This window comes from Amblyraja radiata, chromosome 24 (genome assembly GCF_010909765.2).
Source record: "Amblyraja radiata isolate CabotCenter1 chromosome 24, sAmbRad1.1.pri, whole genome shotgun sequence".
Taxonomy (NCBI): Eukaryota; Metazoa; Chordata; class Chondrichthyes; order Rajiformes; family Rajidae; genus Amblyraja; species Amblyraja radiata.
In genome coordinates, this window is record NC_045979.1 from 38,598,512 (window position 1) to 38,622,524 (window position 24,013).

Genomic DNA, 24,013 nt, shown 5'->3' on the forward strand with positions numbered 1-24,013 from the left:
ATTACTCTGATAAAACTCTCCATCATATTCGTTAGTTGTATAGTATTTGCCTTTATCAGATTGGCACTCACCTTCCCTCAGTAGGTAGATACAAAATGCTGGAGTAACTCAGCGGGACAGGCAGCATCCCTGGGAGAAGCAATGGGTGACGATTTGGGTCAAGACCTTTCCCTCAGTGGTCCCCACATTCGTGGCTGCTAATTCTCCCCTGGGTTATTGATTCGGAATGATTTCTCACGACCAAGGTTAACCGAACTGGCCGCTAATTTCACTTCTCCAGTACTCAGTAAGTACAAAAGTTCAGCAACTTATTGCTAGTACCGCTGCAACTTTGACCTCAGCATGGAGCCTGTTGTACATCCTATCCGGTCAGGATAATTTATTTAGTATTTTAAGTCGCCATCCTTTCAAATTCATCCCCATTATCAATTTTTAATTAATCTGCATCTCAACCTCCAGCATCTCCTTTGGCAAAATGTCCAAATAAATTGTTACCTTGTGGAAACTTAAACACCTTAAAGTACCCACCATGAACTTAATTTGGTATCTTAACATTTAATTTAGTTTAGTTTAGAGAAACAGCGCAGAAACAGGCCCTTCGGCCCACCGGGTCTGCACCGACCAGCGATCCCCGCACATTAACACTACCCTGCACACACTAAGGACAATTTACACAACAACCAAGCCAATTAACCTACATACCTGCACGTCTTTGTCGTGTGGGAGAAAACCGAAGATCTCGGAGAAAACCCACGCGGTCACGGGGAGAACGTACAGACTCCGTACGGACAAGCACCCGGGTCTCCGGTGGTGCAAGCCCTATAAGGCAGCAACTCTACTGCTGTGCCACCGTGCTGCTCAAATTATTGTTCATTCTTTATTGCCCTTTAGAAGGTGGTGGTAAGTCATTTTATTGCAATTGTTATGGTATTCCACTATTTAAACCCTAATAGCATGTTGTATGCATTAGACAGCTGCTAAATGTTAGTCAATTTTCATAAGATCAGCCTAACCATTTCTTTCTTCTCGTTTCAGCACCAGGCAGTCAGGCAGGAAGGAATGTTGGTAAGTGGAAAAACAGGCCACATCATCTTCTTTACGCATCAATAAATATTTGTTGCAGTAGTTCAGCACATTAATAAAACCACATCTTGTATGCAGTTTTCATCTCCTTATCTAAAGAAGGATATTCTCGCTGGTGAATGAGATCAGAAAAGTTCCAGTGGACTAATTCCTGATAGCAGGACTGGCATATGAAGAAGCTTCTATTCACTAGAGGTTGAGGGAATCTCATAGAACACCACAAATTCTATCGGGACAAGACAGGTTAGATGCAAGATGGATGGATGGATGGATGTCCTCCAGGATTACAGTCTATGAAAGTCCATTTAAATGACAGATAAATGCCATTTAAGATTGAAATGAGAAATAAGATCACAGAGGGTGATTGAAGAGCTTGATACTGTTTTTGGAGTTAGATTCACGAAGGGATATAAGGGAGAAAGTTGGAACAGGATACTCTAATTGCAGCTCCTAGATTTTGTGCACCTGCTCTTCCCCTCCCTTCCCAGCCGTAACAACGATCCTCATGCCTTTGCCTTCCACCCACCCCGCCGTGTCCGATGTATCGTCCTCTGTAATATCCACCACCACCATGAGACTCTGCCCTCAACATAACCTGTATCCTCAACTTTCAGAGTTGGGCAGCTGCAGTTATCTGCTCCATCTCCACAAACCATCTCGGGCAGTTTCCCATCCAATGGACAGAATATCCATGTGAATGAATGAAGGAGATGCAGATGCTGGTTTAAACCAAAGATAGACATAAGATGCTGCCAGTCCCTCTGAGTTATAGACAATAGGTGCAGGAGTAGGCCATTTGGCCCTTTCGAGCCAGCACCGCCATTCAATGTGATCATGGCTGATCATCCCCAATCAGTACCCCGTTCCTGCCTTCTCCCCATATCCCCTGACTCCGCTATCTTTAAGAACCCTATCTTCCAGTTATTCCAGCATTTTGTGTCTATGACTATCCATGTAAAGCAGCAGTTCACTTGTCCTTTCACTTCAGTGAGTTGTGGTCAGTGTTTTCTATTGGAGATTGGGTGACTATTTTGCAGAGTGTTAAACCGCAAGGATCACTCCGAGCTTTCACTTGCTGTCACTTGAGTTCTCTGTCCCACTCCCACACTCACCTCTCTGGCCTCTTGAGTATTTCCCACTCCATGGATGAGTCCTGAGTCCTTCCACCATTTTCTATTTCTGTTTTTGATTTCAAGCCTCTGCACTTATTTGTCCAAATACATTTTTGATATCTGACAACTTTGGAATCAATGTGTAGGAAGGAACTGCACATGCTAGTTTAATCCAAAGATAGACACAAAATGCTGGAGCAACTCAATGGGACAGGCAGCATATCTGGAGAGAATGAATGGGTGACGTTTCGGATCAAGACCCTTCTTCAGACTGGTTCAGACCCAAAACGTCTCCCTTTCCTTCTCTCCAAAGATGATGCCTGTCCCGCTGAGTTACTCCAGCTTTTTGTGTCTAACATTGGAATCAAATTGTAAAACAGAATTACAATTGTCAGTGGTTTCTTTATGTTTCAAATAAGCAAGGTAAGTACGCAAGTCTTTATTGCAGGTGGTGTTATAATTTATTAAGTACTTAGACTCATGATTGTGTTACTAGCGCAGGTTTAAATTGTAATCTAGTTAATGTTTGTTAAATAAAGACAAGAAACATTGATCCAAAATATTTGCAGTTAAGATGATTCAGTATAAAGGGTTTAAAATCCCTACATTGTGAGAGAAATCCCCAATGAATATTCAGATATATTACACCCAGTGGTTCTGCTTTATCCACTCTGGCAATTTATTTTTCAAAAAACAGTCGTATTTGTTAAGCACAGTATAACTTCCATTTAAAAAAAAGATCAGAACACTGGAAGAACTGGGCAGGTCCAGCAGCATCTGTCAACGTAGAAGGATAAGACAACATTGTAGATTGAGACCCCTTCAAGACTGAGAGAGAGCAGGAGAGATTGACAGTGTATAGCAGGATGTAGGGGTTAGGTGAAACCAGGAGAGGGTAGAGGAAAACTAGAGGGGGAGAAGGGCTGGGAGAAATTAGCAAAGTGAAAAGATAATCATCCGAGGACGTACACTCCATTGAGGATAAATGGGGATCCTGTGGATAGGGTGAACTGTTTTAAATATCTGGGAGTCCACATCTCCGAGGATATGACATGGGCATCACACGCTGCAGCACTCGTGAGTAAGGCAAGGCAGCGCCTTTACCACCTCAGGCAATTGAGGAAATTCTGAGGATCCTCCAGTGCTTCTACGCAGCGGCGGTGGAAAGCATCTTGTCCGGGAACATTACCATCTGGTTTGGGAATTGCTCTGCCAAGGACAAGAAGGCTCTGCAGAGAGTAGTGTATTCGGCCGAACGCACTATGGGAACTTCACTTGCCCCCCTGCAGGAACTATACATCAGGAGGTGCAACTCCAGAGCCAACACTATCATGAGAGACCCCTTCCACCCCTGCAACGGACTGTTCCAGCTGCTACGCCTCCATTGCCATGCGGTGAGAACAGAGAGGTTGAGAAGGAGTTTCTTCCCAGAGGCCATTCGGACTGTAAACGCCTATCTCACCAGGGACTAACTCTACTGAATGTTTTTCCTTCCATTATTTATTATGTAAAAGAATATGTGTGTTATGATTGTGTTTATAGGTTGTTTGGTTGTTTGTCTTTTTGCACAAAAGTCCGCGAGCATTGCGACTTTCATTTCACTGCACATCTCGTATGTGTATGTGACAAATAAACTTGACTTGACTTGACTTGACTAACTAGACGGACAAGGGAAAATAAAGACCCGATGAACTAGATGCAGAGAGAGCAATAGCAATAGCTGGAGATCTAGAAGCAGGATGCATTGTATGCCACATCTCTGGAGAGAAGGAATGGATGACTTTTCCGGTTGACACCCTTCTTCAGACTGACTCAGTGAAGAAAGGTCTCGACCTGAAACGTCACCCATTCCTTCTCTCCAGAGATGCTGCCTGTCCCGCTGAGTCACTCCAGCATTTTGCGTCTATTATCGGTAAAAACCAGCATCTGCAGTTCCTTCCTGCATGTGGGCTTTGCCATTTAGAATTATCAGGAGAAATGTCTTCACCCGAGAGGTCTGATCCTGTGCAGTCTCTCCCCTGTGGCAGTGAAGGCCAAGTCATTAAATATATTGAAGGAGGAGGAGGATGCTTTTGTTAATGCTGAAGAGATGGGGGATATGGGTGAAGGTGGGAATTAGTGACGGAAATGGATCATCTGATGATCGATATTTCTAAATTCCCTTCTCCTGTTCAATTTTACATATGTCCATGCATCTATCATCCCCGTATGTGTTATCCGCCTAAATACTGGCGAAGCTGTCATTATTACGTACTCAGATTTAATTAAAATTTAATGTTTCCCTCCTGCAGGTCAGTGGTATGGGCTGCTCATCATCTTGGGTAAGAACTTTCAGATAATAATGTATTGTATTTATGGGCGGCACGGAGGTGCAGCAATAACGTTGCTGCCTTACAGCGCCAGGGACCCGGTTTCGATCCTGACTATGGTGCTGTCTGTATGGAGTTTGTACGTTCTTCCTTGCTTTTCTCCGGGTGCTCGGGTTTCCTCCCACACTCCAAAGTGAAACAGATTTTGTAGGTTAATTGGCTTCTGCAAATTGTCTTTAGAATTCAAATTTACCACCATCTGAGGTTTGACAGCTGAATCGTCGGTTCTGATTTTATGGACCCTTGTTCAGTAGTCTCAGCAGAGGAACTAGCCTTTCTCAATCTATCTGGTCAAATGTTTAAATCATTTAAAATCTCTAAATTATCTTGTAATCTGTAGACATGAGGAACTGCAGATGGTAGTTTATGAAAAAGAAACACTCAGTGCTGGATTAGCTCAGTGGGTCAAATACCATCTTTAGAGAACATGGATAGGTGGTGTTTTGGGTCAGGACTCTTCTGCAGTCTGAAGAAGGATCCCAACCTCGAATAGTCTGAAGAAGGGTTCCGTTCCGAGACGTCACCTATCCACGAAAAAAGACACACAGTGCTGGAGTAACTCAGCAGGTAGGGCAGCGTTCCCTGAGAATATAGGTGGGTGACATTTCGGGATCGTCTTCAGGTTGGGACCCTTCTTCAGATTGGAGAAGGGGACGGACAGAAACACCAGCTATCCTTGTTCTCCAGAGCTGCTGTCTGACCCGCTGAGTTACTCCAGCATTTTGCAAGGAGGAACGTCTTTAGTAAGATGGTAGTTAATCTGTGGAACTCATTGCCACTTTTATATCCCCTGCATTTTCTTAATGTTCTCTTTTGCTGATCTGTGAGTCCATGAGAGGATGCAGGTGGTATTTGGGTGCAAAGATAAAACAAGAGAGAAACTCAATCATACAGCTTGGAAACAGGCCCTTTGGCCTAACGCCCGTGCCGACCAACATGCCCCATCAACAGTACACTAGTCCCACCTGCCGCGTGCGTTTGGCCCATATCCCTCCAAACCTCAGTATTCCTGAACCAGGGGCCACAGTTTAAGAATAAGGTGTAAGCCGTTTAAAACGGAGATGAGGAAAGTCTTTTTCACTCACTTGTGAGTCTGTGGAATTCTCTTCCTCAAAGGGCGGTGCAGGCCCGTTCTCTGGATACTTTCATGAGAGAGTTAGAAAGGGCTCTTAAAGATAGCAGAGTCAGGGGATATGGGGAGAAGGCAGGAATGGGGTACTGATTGTGGATGATCAGCCATGATCATATTGAATGGTGGTGCTGGCTCGTAGGGCCGAATGGCCTACTCCTGCACCTATCGTCTATTGTTCTTGGCAGTCATCGTTACATTTACATGCTGTTGATCTGTAAAATAAACCAACATTGCTTATTTGAGTTTGATTCTGTATGTTTGATATGCTTTTTAATTTTGTTAAGTAATTATTTTAAGTTGAAGTAATATTTTTATGTGCATTTAGTATATTTAAACACATGATGAATTGTGAGGCCTGGCACCATCCGATTCCGGACTGCTCTGAAACATGCTGTTCTGTGCTGGAACTCGGCATATCGTCTCCAGGCATTACATTGAAGAAACGGGTACATTTTCAGATGAAGAATATCAAGTTTTTTTTCCTACAGAAATAAAATATTTTGCCTTGAATTGTATTTAGAAGCTAATATATTTTGTTTGAGTTTTTCCATTATGAAGTGTCATTGTGTAGACTGGAAATCACACATGAAAATCGCCGTGGCCAGTAATTTTCCACTTTATTATTAAATATGAATCTGGCCCAATCAAGCTCTGTATGCTACTTCCTTCTGTTTCAAATATAAAGGACTTTTTTCTATATGAAAGTTGTGAATAATGTGGAAATATTTACTTATTTTTAATCTTGGACTGGTTGCACATGGTGTTTCCCTTATCCCATTTTAACTGCAGTTTGCGATGGTATATTCCAACGTAGCAGTGAACACCACTATCCTCAGTCAATGGAATTATTGTCTATGAAACATTCCCCTCGCTCTGCTTCTTCATGGGACCACAGTAATGCAGCAGCTCAACAGGTGCTTATAAAAAACAAATAGCTTAGAACACTTAAGATGTAACTTTGATACAAGCATTTCGGGGGAAGCTGGTTTGACAGAAATATTAGTATTGTTTCATTGTTTTTCTGGGGTGGGAGATTGCAACCTTCACGTGGTCCGCCCTGTTTCGACAAATGGAATCAACCCGGTGTGCACAGTCAAATAAGATCAAATAGAACAAGTTGTCCTACAACTTTAGGCTGTGCACGCCATACGCAAGAAGAATTGTTTTTCTCAGTGAATGTAACCAGCTTCAAACATCAGATTACAAAGTGGAAACGGAACAATTATAAATGTATGTTTTTATTGTAATCAAACAGCACTTGCTTCTTTAAACTTTGTCTCTGAACTAATAATCTGCATGGCCCGACATTGCTGCTTTCCTCTGGAGCCATCTGGGAATATAAACACATTTTGTAAATTCATTAATCAGACGAATAATGTCCTCTTGTGCATTTGTAGTATTTTCCAGTTTAATATACTGTACATATTTGCTGATTTCATGACCTGGATCAGCAAAATTGAATATTGATGCAGTTTTATGTTCCAATGATGACTTTAAAATATAAGCTTCATATACTGCTTGTTATGTCTTTATTCTACAACCAGCATTCCGTTAATCTGACAATGGAAAATTGTCAAGGTTAGTTAGGAGACTAATTAATGATTCAGTGATACTTTATTGTTACATGTGCCTAGGTCCAGTGAAATGTTTCGTCATGCATACAATCTGGTAATATCATACAGCAGACCTCATCTAGGTAGTACACAAGAGTCACCACGTTTCTGACAAAGTTACAAAAAGTTGATTTTCTGCTCACAGTGGTGAACCAGGCCTGCCAGTGCACGTAGCAGCAGACAGCCCCCGCTGGGTCCCCTTTCGATATCAAGAGTCAAGAGTGTTTTATTGTCATATCTCCCAGATGGAACAATGAAATTCTTACTTGCAGAGTAATTGGTTCCCCCACTGGGACTCCATCCATTTCACCACTAACTTCCATCCGGCACTCATTCACCAACAACTCCCTACCGTTTCTAGACCTCACCATCTCCATCGCAGGCAACAGACTACTGACCGACATGTACTACAAACCCACTGACTCCCATGGTTATCTGGACTACACTTGTTTTCACCCTGCTTCCTGTAAGGACTTCTATCCCATACTCCCAATTCCTCCAGAACAAAGAGTTCTAGACCAGGGCATTGGAGATGGGGGTTCCCCTCTTCTATTATAGAAGAGGCTCTCACCAAGGTTGCCTCTATATCCCGCAGCTCCGCTATCACTCCCCATCCCCCTACTCGTAACAAGGACAGAGTTCCCCCTTGTCCTCACCTTCCACCCTACCAGTCGTCGCATACAACATATTTTCGCCACCTCCAACGGGATCCCACCACTGGCCACATCTTACCATCTCCTCCCCTTTCTGCTTTCCGCAGAGACCATTCCCTCCGTAACTCCCTTGTCAATTTGTCCCTTCCCACCCAAACTACCCCCTCCCCAGGTACTTTCCCTTGCAACCGCAGGAAATATTACACTTGTCGCTTTACCTCCCCCCTTGACTCCCATCCAAGGACCCAAGAAGTCTTTCCAGGTGAGGCAGAGGTTCACCTGCACCTCCTCCAACCTCATCTACTGCATCCGCTGTTCCAGGTGTCAACTCCCCAGGCCCGCAACCTTGGCGTGATCTTTGATTCCACCCTCTCCCTTGAGCCTCACATCCGCCATGTCATTAAAACCTCCTTCTTTCATCTCCGCAATATCGCCAAACTCAGACCCTCTCTCACACCGCCCGCTGCTGAAAGACTCATCCATGCCTTCATCTCCTCCCGACTGGACTATTGCAACTCACTTCTCCTTGGCATCAGCTCCACCTACATCAACCGACTCCAACTGGTCCAGAACGCAGCCGCCCGACTCATCACCCATACCAAATCCTGGCATCACATCACTTCAGTCCTCAAACAACTTCACTGGCTTCCCATCTCCCACCGGATCACCTACAAAATCCTGATCCTCACCTACAAAACCCTCCACCATCTGCCCCCCCATATCTCACTGACCTCCTCTCCCCCTACCAACCCTCACGGTCCCTCAGATCCACATCAGCTGGTCTCTCCATCCACAAGTCCAACCTCCGCAGTTTTGGGGACAGAGCCTTCTCCAGGGCAGCTCCCAGGCTCTGGAACTCCCTCCCCCAACTGATCTGCAATTCCGTGTCCCTCACCATCTTCCAGTTCCGCCTCAAGACCCATCTCTTCACTTCTGCCTATCCTTAGCCCCACGTCCCCGTCCCTTTTCATCTGTGCATTAATTGCCTCATACTGTGTTTTGTATTGAATTCTGTATTTACTTTGTATACTAGTCATGTCTCTACTATTTATTTCATTCCCCTTACATATTTTTCCTCTACCTGCTAAATTTTTGTTAGGTGTCCTTGAGACTCTTGAAAGGCGCCCATAAATAAAATGTATTATTATTATTATAACTGTTTTACATCGGTGAGACCAAGCGTCGGCTTGGCGATTGCTTCACCCAACACCTCCACTCAGTTCGCAATAACCAACCTGATCTCCCGGTGGCTCAGCACTTCAACCCCTCCCATTCCGAATCCGACCTTCCTGTCCTCATATTTTGCTTGGGCAGTTTACACCCCAGCGGTATGAACATTGACTTCGCCAATTTCAGGTAATCCTTGCTTTCTCCCTCCTATCCAGCTCTCCCACAGCCTACTCTCTTCGCTTCTTCTTTTTCCCGCCCCCCCACCCCACCCACATTAGTCTGAAGAAGGGTCTTGACCCGAAATGTCAGGATGGCAGGCAGTGGCGAGTGGAGTGCCACAAGGCTCGGTGTTGGGGCCGCAACTGTTTATCATATATATATTAATGATTTGGAAGAGGGAAATAGGAGCAACACTAGCAAGTTAAACCAACTGTGAGGACAGTTAAAGTCTGGTCAGAGGAAGCGGACTTCACACTTCAGCAGTGTTTTGGAAACACTGACTGGAAGGCGTTTGCAGCCCAGGCCACCCTTGACTCCCACACGGACATTGATTCCTACACATCCTCTGTTCTGGACTTTATAAACTCCACCATCAATAGTGTCACCTCCCTCAAACAGGTGACCATATTCCCGAATCAGAAGCCATGGATGAACAGCGAGGTCAGGCTACTGCTGAAAGCACGGGACACCGCTTTCAGGTCAGGCGATGCTCGAGCCTACAGTTCAGCCAGGGCTAACCTGAAGAGGGGCATCAAGAAGGCCAAGCACTGCCATAAGCTCAGGATTGAGGAGCACTTCAACAACAACTCCGACCCCCGACGCATGTGGCAAGGCATCCAGGCCATCACGGACTACAGACCCTCCAACACCACCCCCACATCCAGCGACGCCTCCTTCCTTGAGGAGCTTAACCACTTCTATGGCCGCTTCGACAGGGACAATCTAGAGACAGCCATCAAGGCTGTGCTACCTGCCGATCACCAACCCCTCACACTCACCCCCTACGACGTATTCGTGGCACTGAGTAGGACTAATGCACGTAAAGCTGCTGGCCCTGACGGCATCCCCGGGCGCGTGCTCAGGGCCTGTGCTGCGCAGCTGACAGACGTCTGGACTGACATCTTCAACCTGTCACTTGCCCAAGCAGTTGTCCCCACGTGCCTTAAATCCACCTCCATCGTGCCAGTGCCAAAACACTCCACTGCGGCAAGCCTCAACGACTTCCGCCCAGTTGCACTTACCCCCATCATCACCAAGTGCTTCGAGAGGCTGGTCCTGGCACACCTCAAAAGCTGCCTACCCCCCACACTGGATCCCTATCAGTTTGCCTACCGCAAGAACAGGAGTACGGAGGATGCCATCTCAACGGCACTTCACTCCGCCCTCTCCCACCTCGACAACAGAGACACTTACGTAAGAATGCTGTTCATCGATTACAGCTCAGCATTCAACACCATTATACCATCAAAACTGATCACCAAACTCGGTAACCTGGGCATCGACCCCTCCCTCTGCAACTGGATACTGGACTTTCTAACCAACAGACCCCAGTCTGTTAGGTTAGACAAGCACACCTCTTCAACCCTCACCCTGAACACCGGCGTTCCACAGGGCTGTGTGCTGAGCCCCCTCCTCTACTCCCTCTTCACCTATGACTGCACACCTGTACATGGTACTAACACCATCATCAAGTATGCAGATGATACAACGGTGATTGGCCTCATCAGCAACAACGATGAGTCGGCCTACAGGGAGGAGGTCCAGCACTTAGCAGCATGGTGCGCTGACAACAACCTGGCCCTTAACTCCAAGAAGACCAAGGAGCTCATTGTAGACTTCAGGAAGTCCAGGGGCGGCACGCACACCCCCATCCACATTAACGGGACGGAGGTGGAACGTGTTTCTAGCTTCAGGTTCCTGGGAGTCAACATCTCCGATGACCTCTCTTGGACCCACAATACCTCAACTCTGATCAAGAAGGCTCACCAGCGTCTCTTCTTCCTGAGGAGACTGAAGAAGGTCCATCTGTCTCCTCAGATCCTGGTGAACTTCTACCGCTGCACCATCGAGAGCATCCTTACCAACTGCATCACAGTATGGTATGGCAACTGCTCTGTCTCCGACCGGAAGGCATTGCAGAGGGTGGTGAAAATTGCCCAACGCATCACCGGTTCCTCGCTCCCCTCCATTGAGTCTGTCCAAAGCAAGCGTTATCTGCGGAGGGCGCTCAGCATCGCCAAGGACTGCTCTCACCCCAACCATGGACTGTTTACCCTCCTACCATCCGGGAGGCGCTACAGGTCTCTCCGTTGCCGAACCAGCAGGTCCAGGAACAGCTTCTTCCCGGCGGCTGTCACTCTACTCAACAACGTACCTCGGTGACTGCCAATCACCCCCCCACCCCCCGGACACTTATTATCACTTATTATTATTTATTTAAATCATTTGCTATGTCGCTCTTCCAGGGAGATGCTAAATGCATTTCGTTATCTCTGTACTGTACACTGACAATCTATCATATCTATTAATATATAAAACTCTCGCCCAAAATTCCGAAACGGAACTCCGTCCGGCTGTCACATTTCTTCCATTGATTCCCTGCAACTCCGAAACTGGACGCAGAATCGCCGACATCTTTTCCATTTCGGTAGAGATTTCACTTTTCTTTCTAAGTATCCGCTCCTCATTACATTCCGTCGTGTTTAAGTACACGTTTTTAATCAAATCATTCACCCCCCCCCCCCAATATTTCAAAACTAAACTGGCTTCACACCCACAGAACCTTCACCAGCCCCAGCCCCTGCTGAACGTTCCATCGTGTGATGTCACAATGCCCAATCTTCACATATGTCCAATCGGAATGGACCCATTTACATATGCCTATGCAGGAGCCCAAGCCAATGGTGAACGTTCCATCGTGTGATGTCACAATGCCCGGTGCTCATAGACATCGTTGCCATAGTGACAGTACAGAGAGTCAGATGTGGGCCGAGGAGCCTTCAAGACAACATGAGATGTTCCCATATTGTGTGAAAATATTTACGTCATTCACCCCTGAACCTCGATAAGAACACCACCTGCACATCTTAATTAAATTAGAGAAAAACGGAAAAGAGGTCGGGCATTTACACTTTTAAGGCTCTGTGTGTGTCGAAGCTTCGTGTGTGTGATGCCGCACCGCTAACCCCCCCACCACCCCCCCCACGCGTTGCCGAGACGGACCCGACTTCGACGACTTCAAGATACGCTATTTTAAGACGGCAGGGACCCGACTTCGACGACCAAATCTCCCCTGGGGGCTACAGGTAGGGAACGGTCTTTATGCACTTTTCCAACTCTGTGTGTGGGGGCGGTTAGTGTGTGTGGGGCCCCCCCCCCCCCCCCCCATTGGGGGCTATTGGGGGCCGCAGGACCACCAACGTCTTTTCCACTTCGTCAGAGATTTCGCTTTTCTTTCTAAGTATGCGCTTCTCATTTCATTCCGTCGTGTTTAAGCGCACGTTTTTAATGGATAACATACCCCCCCCCCCCCCCCAATATTTCAAAACTAAACTGTCTTCACACCCACAGAAGCTTCACCAGCCCCAGCCCCTGCTGAACGTTCCAACGTGTGATGTCACAATGCCCAATGCTCACATACGCAAAAGTGTAATGCCTTCTCCCCCCCCCCCCAGTTTTTCAAATACAAACTGGCTTCTCCCCCATACAAGCAGACATTTCGGTAGACATTTCACTTTCCCTTCCAGCTATCCACTCCTCATTACATTTCGTTATGTTTATGTCCATTTTTTTCATTAAAACCATCTCCTCCCCCCCCCCCCCCCTCACTCATTTTGTCGCCTCCTGCTGGCCAGCGACCATAACGGCTGCTGGCGCCCGTAGCACAACCTCAAGCGACGCCATTTAAAAACGGCCTTTCGGGGACGGCACTACTTCGAGGACCACGTCTCCCGTGAGGGCTGCGGGTAGGCAACTGCTGCGTTGGGGCATTACACTTTTAAGGCTCTGTGTGTGGGCATGCTTCGTGTGTGTGATGCCGCCCCGCCACACCCCCCCCCCCCCCCGCGTTGCCGAGACGGACCCGACTTCGACGACTTCAAGATACGCTATTTTAAGACGGCCGGAACCCAACTTCGACGACCACGTCTCCCCTGGGGGCTACAGGTATAGAACGGTCTTTATACACTTTTCCAACTCTGTGTGTGGGGGTGGTTAGTGTGTGTGATGCCGCCCCCCACCCCCCCCCAGTGGGGGCTACGGGTAGGGAACGGCTGCGTTGGGGGATCAGACCCAACGGGTTTGCCATTGGTCGTCGTGTTTAAGTGCACGTTTTTAATCAAATCCTAACCCACCCCCCCCCCAATATTTCAAAAATAAACTGGCTTCTCACCCATAGAAGCAGCACCAGCCCCAGCCCATGGTGAACGTTCCATCGTGTTATGTCACAATGCCCAATGTTGCCATAGAGGGAGTACAGAGAAGGTTCACCAGGCTGATTCCTGGGATGTCAGGACTTTCATATGACGAAAGACTGGATAGACTCGGTTTGTACTCGCTAGAATTTAGAAGATTGAGGCGGTATCTTATAGAAACTTACAAGATTCTTAAGGGGTTGGACAGGCTAGATGCAGGAAGATTGTTCCAGATGTTGGGGAAGTCCAGAACAAGGGGTCACAGTTTAAGGATAAGGGGTAAATCTTTTAGGACCTAGATGAGAAAAACATTTTTCACACAGAGAGTGGTGAATCTCTGGAATTCACTGGCACAGAAGGTGGTTGAGGCCTGTTCATTGGCTGTATTGTGGTCCTTGTGGCTAAAGGGATCAGGGGGTATGGAGAGAAGGCAGGTACAGGATACTGAGTTGGATGATCAGCCACGATCATATTGAATGGTGGTGCAGGCTCGAAGGGCCGAATGGCCTACTCCTGCACTTAATTTCAATGGTTCTATGTTTCCCTCTCCGCACCCCTCTCCCACCCATCCCTCTCTCCCCCACCCCCCCTTCCCTCTCTACGCCACCCCCTTCCTCCTACCCCTCTGTCCCTCTTCCATCACTCCCCCTACCCCTCTCCACCTCCCTCCCCACTCTTTCCCCTCTCTCCCCCACCCCTCTCCCCCTCCCTCCCTCCTTCCCTACCTCCCCATCCTCCCCCTCCACCACATCTCTCTCCCCATCCCCCTCTCTCACCCCCTACCCCGCTCTCCTTTCCCTCCCAAATCTGTCCCATTTCCTCCACCTCCTCTCCCCTCCCTCCCCTCTTCACATCCCCCCTCCCTCCCCCCACCTGTGTGTTTGGGGGTTGGTTAATATGAGTTTGATGCCGCAGCCCCCCCTCCCCCCCCCCCCTGCAAAACGCCGTTGGGGAAACAGACCCAACGGGTCTGCACTTGGTCTAGTAATATATAAAACTCTCGCCCAAGATTCCGAAACGGAACTCCGTCCGGCTGTCACATTTCTTCCATTGATTCCCTGCAACTCCGAAACTGGACGCAGGACCGCCCGCGTCTTTTCCATTTCGGAAGAGATTTCGCTTTTCTTTCTACGTATCCGCTCCTCATTACATTCCGTCGTGTTTAGGTACACGTTTTTAATCAAATCCTTCCCCCCCCCCCCCCAATATTTCAAAACTGAACTGGCTTCACACCCACAGAACCTTCTCCAGCCCCAGCCCCTGCTGAACGTTCCATCGTGTGATGTCACAATGCCCAATCTTCACATATGTCCAATCGGAATGGATCCATTTACATATGCCTATGCAGGAGCCCCAGCCAATGGTGAACGTTCCATCGTGTGATGTCACAATGCCCAATGCTCAAAGACATCGTTGCCATAGAGAGGGAGTACAGAGAAGGTTCACCAGGCTGATTCCTGTTATGTCAGAACTTTCATATGAAGAAAGACTGGATAGACTCGCCTTGTAATCGCTAGATTTTAGAAGATTGAGGGGGTATCTTATAGAGACGTTTAAAATTCTTAAGGGGTTGGACAGGCTAGATGCAGGAAGATTGTTCCGGATGTTGGGGAAGACCAGAACAAGGGGTCAAAGTTTAAGGATAAGGGGGAACGCTGAATCGCCGACATCTTTTCCATTTTGGTAGAGATTTCTCTTTTCTTTCTAAGTATCCGTTCCTCATTACATTTCGACGTGTTTAAGTGTACGTTTTTAATCAAATCCTAACCCCCCCCCCCCCCCCCCCAATATTTCAAAACTAAACTGGCTTCACACCCACAGAACCTTCACCAGCACCAGCCCCTGCTGAGCGTTCCATCGTGTGATGTCACAATGCCCAATCTTCACATATGTCCAATCGGAATGGATTCATTTACATATGCCTATGCAGGAGCCCCAGCCAATGGTGAACGTTCCATCGTGTGATGTCACAATGCCCAGTGCTCATAGACATCGTTGCCATAGTGACAGTACAGAGAGTCAGATGTGGGCCGAGGAGCCTTCAAGACAACATGAGATGTTCCCATATTGTGTGAAAATATTTACGTCATTCACCCCTGAACCTCGATAAGAACACCACCTGCACATCTTAATTAAATTAGAGAAAAACGGAAAAGAGGTCGGGCATTTACACTTTTAAGGCTCTGTGTGTGTCGAAGCTTCGTGTGTGTGATGCCGCACCGCTGACCCCCCCACCACCACCCCCACGCGTTGCCGAGACGGACCCGACTTCGACGACTTCAAGATACGCTATTTTAAGACGGCAGGGACCCGACTTCGACGACCAAATCTCCCCTGGGGGCTACAGGTAGGGAACGGTCTTTATGCACTTTTCCAACTCTGTGTGTGGGGGTGGTTAGTGTGTGTGCGGCCCCCCCCCCCCCCCCCCTTTGGGGGCTATTGGGGGCCGCAGGACCGCCCACGTCTTTTCCACTTCGTCAGAGATTTCGCTTTTCTTTCTAAGTATGCGCTTCTCATTTCATTCCATCGTGTTTAAGCGCACGTTTTTAATGGATAACATACACCCCCCCCCCCCCCCCCCAATACTTCAAAACTAAACTGGCTTATCACCCACACAAGCCCCGATGCTCAAAGACATCGTTGCCATAGTTACCGTACAGAGAATAGCCTGTGAGCCGAGGAGCTTTCAAAACAACATGAGATGTTCACATATTATGTAAAAATATTAACGTGTTTCAGACCCCTGAAACTCGATATGAACAACACATGCACAACTTAATTAAATTAGAGAAGAACGAACAATATGTCGAGATTTTAATATTCCAATCAATGCACGTTTGACATTGAGTTGTCTGCCAGTTGGCCAATCACGCGCTTTGTTTCAGGCCAGCACACAAAATGGCTGAGAGGGCTTCACAGATGCCTGTTTTACTGGAGATTCAAATGTGTTGTTCTGTGGAATAAATGTCATGGAAACTTGCATCAGCTTCATTGTATTTAGTGCAAAAAACATAAAAAAAGACAGAAGAAAGTGCTGCGAAGTGGATAAAAATGCAAGAGAACAAGGTCCATGCTGATGTGCTGGAACACAAATGAACCCATGAATCACCTACCTGAAAGGAAAGACTAAAGGCCGGAATTTATGAACATCTAACTGTATGGACTTTAATTAATCTAATTGCACCCTTTATAACGTTAATAGATTCATTCATTCATTCATTCATTCCTTATTCATTCACTCACTCACTCACTTACTCAGACATTCATTCATGAAATTGAGGGCCTGAACTATAACGCGGTGAATTGAACATTGTCACTAATGCCAGCCTGTTGTACAGTTATTATTCTATAACAGATAATCTCGGAGCTTCATGCGAAAACATGCAGGGACAAAATGCTCCGATCGCGTAACTTACGAACTCGCGGCAAATAGCAATCAATTTCACTCCCTTTTTCTCCCGTTATCATGGTCCGAAAACGAGCAGACTAACAATACTGACGACCACCCACCCCCCCCCCCCCCCCCCCCCCCCTGCCCGGCCACAGATATGATCCTCGCCTCGACGATCGCCAATCGGCCGCTTATTAATTGAGACCGCTTCTTCACTTTACCGCGAGTACCGGTAGGTTTTCACAGGAAGCACCGAACTTATTTCTTAACGACTAATTACTCTACAACACGCTGGCATTAGTGACACTGTTTACTTTACTGCAATAGCTTAGACCCCCACACCCCTCTCCACCTCCGATCCCACACCCCCCCTCCCTCCACACTCTTCCCCCTCTCCCTCCTCATCTTTGTGTGTGACGACAAACGCACCACCCCCCCCCCCCCTTTGGTGCAGGAGGCGCGCGCACAGCATCTTGAACGCTCAGCAAATGTTTGAATTCTTCACTAACCGTCATTCTGACTTTGCTTGTGAAGACAGGAGTCGTGGATTGCATTTGTCTGACAATAATAATCAGCTTTATTTTTATTGGATAGAATTTATTTGTTTCACATCAACCTGATCATTATATAAATCTTAAAAAGTCAATTTAATTTACAAGCTTATTTTTAAAAAAAAAATATTTTATTGCATTTCATTGTTATTTTCTTTATTTTTATCAATTTGAATTTACTAATTTAACTGTTCATTATAAATCTTCAGGAGTGCATTTCATTTTTAACATTAACATTTTATTGTTAAATTCAATATTTGTATTTCATTGAATTGATTTATTTCTCACTTAACATTACTTTTAAAGACTAATAATTTCAACACCCCTCCCTCCCCCTCACCCCTCTCCACCTCCGATCCCACACCCCCCCTCCCTCCACACTTTTCCCCCTCTCCCTCCTCATCTTTGTGTGTGACGACAAACGCACCACCCCCCCCCCCCCCCCCTTTGGTGCAGGAGGCGCGCACACATCATCTTGAACGCTCAGCGATTGTTTGAATTCTTCACTAACCGTCATTCTTACTTTGCTTGTGAAGACAGGAGTCGTGGATTGCATTTGTCTGACGATAAAAATCAGCTTTATTTTTATTGGATTGAATTTATTTGTATCACATCAACCTGCTCATTATATAAATCTTAAAAATTCCATTTAATTTACAAGCTTATTTTTTAAAGAATAACATTTTATTGCATTTCATTGTAATTTTCTTTATTTTTATCAATTTGATTTTTCTCATTTAACTGTTCATTATAAATCTTCAAGAGTGCATTTCATTTTTAACATTAACATTTTATTGTTAAATTCTATATTTTTATTTCATTGCTTTGATTTATTTCTCACTTAACATTACTTTTAAAAACTGATAATTTCAACACCCCTCCCTCCCTCTCTCCCCCCTCCCCTCCCCCTCTTCCTCCCCTGCCTCTGAAAAAACGTTTTACTAACGTTAAATATTCCACGTTTGTTTCATCTTTACCATTTTGAAATTTCTAGATTCTAAAAGCTTGCCTTTGAAAACTAAAATCATTGAAATTTCACTTTGTCATCGTTGACTTTTTTAAAAGAAGATAAGTTGTGAGGTCGGGTGCATAGTGTGAAGACGCTCTGATCTGTTTGTGGAGGCGCAGGCATAGAGAAGAGTGCATTTCATTTAAACGAATAATTTTATAACATTACCATTTGATTGCATTTCATTGTAAAATTCATTGTTTGTTTTTCATTGAATTGATTTACTTCTCACTTAATATTACTGCATTTTAACACATACTTTTAATTTCAAAAACTGTTTAACAAAAAAATAATTGCTGACTTTTCATTGACAACTTAGATTCAAATTGATTGTTTTTTCACTGTCATCGTTGACTATTTTTTAAATTTTTTACACAAAATATTTTGACATAAACTTTTTATACGTTAAATTTACCCAATTTGAAAAATCTTTATCATTTTGAGAATACAGACTTCTTGACTATTGTCTTTAATTCATAAAGACTGTTTTCTAACATTAAAATTAACCCATTTGTTACATCTTTACAATTTTGAGATTAACGATTGTCTTTCATTGAAAACATTTTATTGGTTTTTATTTGACGTTTAAATTGATAACATATTTAAAAAGACATTTCATTGTAATTGGCAACAGGTTTCATTGTGATTGATTTCATTCTAGAGGAAAGGAACAATTTTCAAGAAATTGATCTGTTTTCTTTGACAACTGAGATTTCAACAAAATTTCTTTGTGATTTATTTCATTTGATCTCATATCTACCATTTTGAATAAATTCATCTGAGAGTGTGTTTCGGCTTTTTAAAATTCGGAAAAATTCCATTTTGTATAACTTATTACAGTCTTCATTGCCAACAGAGATTCTGTTTTCAAATCATGCCAAGAGGAAAGAATAAACATACAGGGCGGTCGTGTGATGAGAAAAAGAAACATCGAGAAGTAATGAGGAGGAGAAAGGAACAACTGACTCAGCAAGAAACAACACAAAATCTCCGAGATAATCCAGAAATAAACAAGGAGAAAAGGGCACAACAGACACAGCCAGAAACATCTCACTGTCTCCAAGATAGTCAGGGTACACAGCGGGAGAGAAGTGCACATGAGACGAACCAGGAGAGAAGGGCACAAGAGACACAGCCTGAAACATCTCAGTGTCTAGAAGATAGACAGGGGAGACAGCGGGAGAGAAGTGTACATGAGATGCAGCAAAAAACAACTCAACATCTCAGAAATAAACGAGAGAGGGAGCAGGAGAGAACAACTCAAGAGACAGAGCCAGAAAGAAGTCAACGTCTCAGAAATAAACGAGAGAATGAGCAGGAGAGAAGGACTCGAGAGACAGAGCCAAAAAGAAGTCAACGTCTCATCAATAAACAAGAGTTGGAGCAGGAGAGAAGAACACAAGAGACAGAGCCAGAAATAAGTCAACGTCTCAGAAATAAACGAGAGAGGGAGCAGGAGAGAAGGACTCGAGAGGCAGAGCAAAAAAAAAGTCAACGTCTCAGAAATAAACGAGAGAGGGAGCAGGAGATAAGGACTCGAGAGACAGAGCCAAAAAGATGTCAACGTCTCAGAAATAAACGAGAGAGGGAGCAGGAGAGAAGGACTCGAGAGACAGAGCCAAAAAGAAGTCAACGTCTCAGAAATAAACGAGAGAGGGAGCAGGAGATAAGGACTCGAGAGACAGAGCCAAAAAGAGGTCAACGTCTCAGAAATAAACGAGAGAGGGAGCAGGAGAGAAGAACTCCAGAGACAGAGCAAGAAAAAAGTCAACGTCTCAGAAATAAACAAGAGAGGGACCTGGAGAGAATAACTCAAGAGACAGAGCCAGAAACAAGTCAGCGTCTCAGAAATAAACGAGAGAGGGAGCAGGAGAGAAGAACTCAAGAAATGCATCAAGAAACATCTCAACATCTTGAGGAACATCAAGAAATAATACAAATGAGAAGGGATTCAGAGATGGGAAATGAAAGAACTGGAAGGCTGGATGAACAACGAAATGCACGACTAAAAAGGAGAAATATTAATGCTGATGTTGGTCAAATGATCCATGTTTGCCTTCATTGTCGAGCTCAACACTTCTCAGCAGAAACGACCAACTTTTGCTGCATGAAGGGTAAGGTCAAGATTGCACCTCTGAAAACACTCCCGAATGCACTCATTAATTTGTATACAGGTGACACGCCACAAGCACATGAGTTCCAAAAGAATATTAGACAATACAATTGTCTCTTTCAATTCACGTCATTTGGTGCCAAGGAAGTGATGTCACATGGATGGAATCCTTCAGTGATCATTCAAGGCCAGATTCATCATTTCATTGGTTCTTTGATGCCTGACCAAGATCAACAAAATAAATTCTTACAAATCTATTTCATGGACCCGCAAGATAGCATTGGGTTGCGAATGAGTATACTCCAAGATGCTGGTATTCAAAGGGACACTGTTGAAACGCTTGAAAACATGATAAGACTAAACAACCCTTACATTCATTCACTTGTGATGGCGATGGAGAGAATTAGAGATTTACCGGAGGCATCAATCGTTATTGATCCCAATTATCGGCCACCTTTCCAACATGAACGGAGGTTTAACACGCAAACTGCAAATGAAGTTGCCGTCCTCATAGCAAACAGTAATGAGCCTGTGGCAACATCACGCCACATTGTCTTGAGAAGTAGAGGAAGAGGAGGAGCAGAAGGAGGTCTGCAAATCATTTCAGAGTCCCATAGGTCTTATGACAGTTTTCAATACATCCTTTTCTTTCCACTTGGTGATGACGGATGGCATTCACAACTCCAAATGAGTACCGGCAGAAAATTGACACTAATGCGATATTATGCATATAGGATCATGAATCGTGACAATGAATTCAACCAGCTTTTGAGAGGAGGACGACTCTTCCAACAATATCTTGTAGATATGGCGGCTAAAATTGAAGGTGATAGACTGAATTATATTCGCATGAATCAGGTATCGTTGAGGTCAACGACGTACAAAGGACTGACGGATGCATTACATGATGATGATAACTTGGAAAACATTGGAAGGCGCATCATCCTCTCTTCAACATTTGTCGGTGGTCCCAGATATATGATGGGACGATGCCAGGACGCCATGATGTATGTTCGGAAGTATGGTACTGCTGCATTCTTCATTACAATGACCTGCAATCCAAATTGGAGCGAGATCCGACAGTGCCTCTTTCCAAATCAGCAGCCGTCTGATAGACCGGAATTAATAGCAAGAGTATTCGAGCTGAAAAGAAAAATATTCATGAAGACCGTCACTGGACCAGATGGCTTCTTTGGAAACTGTATTGCTTTCATCTTGACTATGGAATATCAGAAGAGAGGCCTGCCTCATTTCCATTGTCTGCTTTGGCTTGATGAAGCGAGTAAGCCAAGACCTCAACAATATGAAAGATTTGTGCAAGCTGAAATTCCAGACCCACAAGCAGATCCTGAGCTGCATAAATTGGTACTCAAGCACATGATCCATGGACCGTTCTGCAAGGCCACATCTCGATGTTGGAAGGAAGGAAGATGCACCAAGAGATTCCCAAAGCCATTTGTCGAAAGCACAATGTATGGAGATGATTCGTATCCTCTGTACAGGAGAAGATCTCCCGCAATGGGAGGATTTCAGGGACATCAAGAAGGACGTTCGTTAAAGACTATTACTTCTAATTGGGTTGTGCCCTATAATGCAGAACTATTGAAGGCTTTCAAATGTCACCTCAACGTCGAAATATGCTGCTCTGTACAGTCAATCAAATACGTCATCAAGTACACCTTGAAGGGATGTGATCAGGCAGCTTTTGGAATTAACGTAAATGACGAGATTAAACAGTACCTGAATGGAAGATACATTGGTCCTTCAGAGGCAGGGGCATCAGTCCTTGGATTTCTTACTCATGAGAGACACCCCCCTGTCATTCGACTTGATATACATCTACCAGACCAACAACAAGTATTTTTTGATGCTGCTCAGCAAGGGATGAATGATGGAATTGCGAGAACCACTTTGACTGAATTTGTTCGATTGAGTTCTGAAGATCCGTTTGCAAGAACACTATTGTACGTTGATGTACCTCGATTTTATACATGGAGCAGCAAGAGATGGCAAAGAAGGAAGGTTGGAAAGAGTGTGGATAACTTCCCAGGTATTTTTGAAGTCAACGTTCTTGGACGAATACATGTCATTTCTCCAAAACTAGGTGACCTCTTCTACATGAGACTGCTTCTGCATCACGTGAAAGGACCAGTGTCTTTCGAGTCCTTGAAGACACATAATGGAGTAATTCTTCCTTCCTTCAAAGACGTCTGCAGAGAAAGAGGTTTGTTGGAAGCTGACGACCATTGGCAACAAACAATGGAAGATGCTGAAATGACAAGACTCCCCAGGGCAATCAGGGATTTGTTTGTTGTTCTGCTGACAAATACTGACATCAATGATCCTCTACAATTATGGGATCGCTTCAAGAATTGCATGTCTGAGGATTACCTTGAAAGCGAGCGAAGAAGAAAAAGTGGTCAGAATATCACAATTGATGACAGACATCATGATCAGGCTCTCTTTTATATTCAGGACAAGCTTGAGAATTGCAACACCACACTGGAAAATTTTACCTTGCCCCGACCAAGAAATGAAAGGATGGACATTGATGGTGAAAATGTTGATTTACTTAATGAATTGAATTACAATAGATCAGAACAACAGCGATTTGTTGATGAGAATGAGCCTCTGCTGAATGCTGAGCAGAGAGAAGTTTATGACCATGTGTGCGACTACTTGCAGAGGGATCTATCTTCAATGATTTTCATTGACTCACCAGGAGGAACAGGAAAAACATTTATCATAAATTTGATCCTCTCCACGGTTAGAGCTCAAGGTCAAATTGCCATTGCTGTAGCATCGTCTGGTATCGCAGCCACATTAATGCCTGGTGGAAGAACTGCACATTCACGATTCAAGATACCTATCCATGTGACGGAGGATTCAACATGCAACATCAACAGCAACTCTAAAACGGGAGATTTCTTCAGGAGAGTGAAGCTCATTGTTTGGGATGAGTGTCCAATGATTAGGAGGGAGTGCTTTGAAGCGGTGGACAGAACTCTTCAAGATGTATGCCGCAAAAAGGATCATTTTGGCGGAATTCTTACCATTTGTTGTGGTGATTTTAGACAACTCCTTCCTGTAGTGAAGATGGGAAGTGATATTGATGTTCAAAACGCCTGCATCAAGACATCGTACTTGTGGCGGACTTTCACAAAGTTTGAATTGAAGAGAAATATGCGATTGAGCGAAGGAAAGGGTGAGTATTCTAAATTTTTGTTGGATGTAGGAGAGGACAAGATTGCAAAGAATGAAGACAATGAAATTAACATTCCAGAAGACATGGTTCTCTCAGCAAGAACACTGGATGACTGCATTGATTATATCTATCCAACATTTGACCACCCTGCAACATTATTCTCTAACAATTGTATCTTGGTTCCTCACAATGATACGATG

At 44.9% G+C, this 24,013-nt stretch overlaps 1 protein-coding gene and 1 long non-coding RNA gene across 2 annotated transcripts in view; both read left to right on the forward strand.

Annotated features, from left to right (window-relative positions):
- The window catches only part of LOC116986663 (C4b-binding protein alpha chain-like), a 325,485-nt gene that overhangs the window by 43,357 nt on the left and 258,115 nt on the right, over positions 1-24,013 (forward strand). The gene's annotated exons all lie outside the window — the stretch shown is intronic.
- LOC116987094 lies at positions 1,036-6,539 on the forward strand. Its single transcript, XR_004415639.1, has 3 exons — positions 1,036-1,065; positions 4,487-4,516; positions 6,022-6,539. It is a non-coding gene; the product is annotated as an uncharacterized LOC116987094 (long non-coding RNA).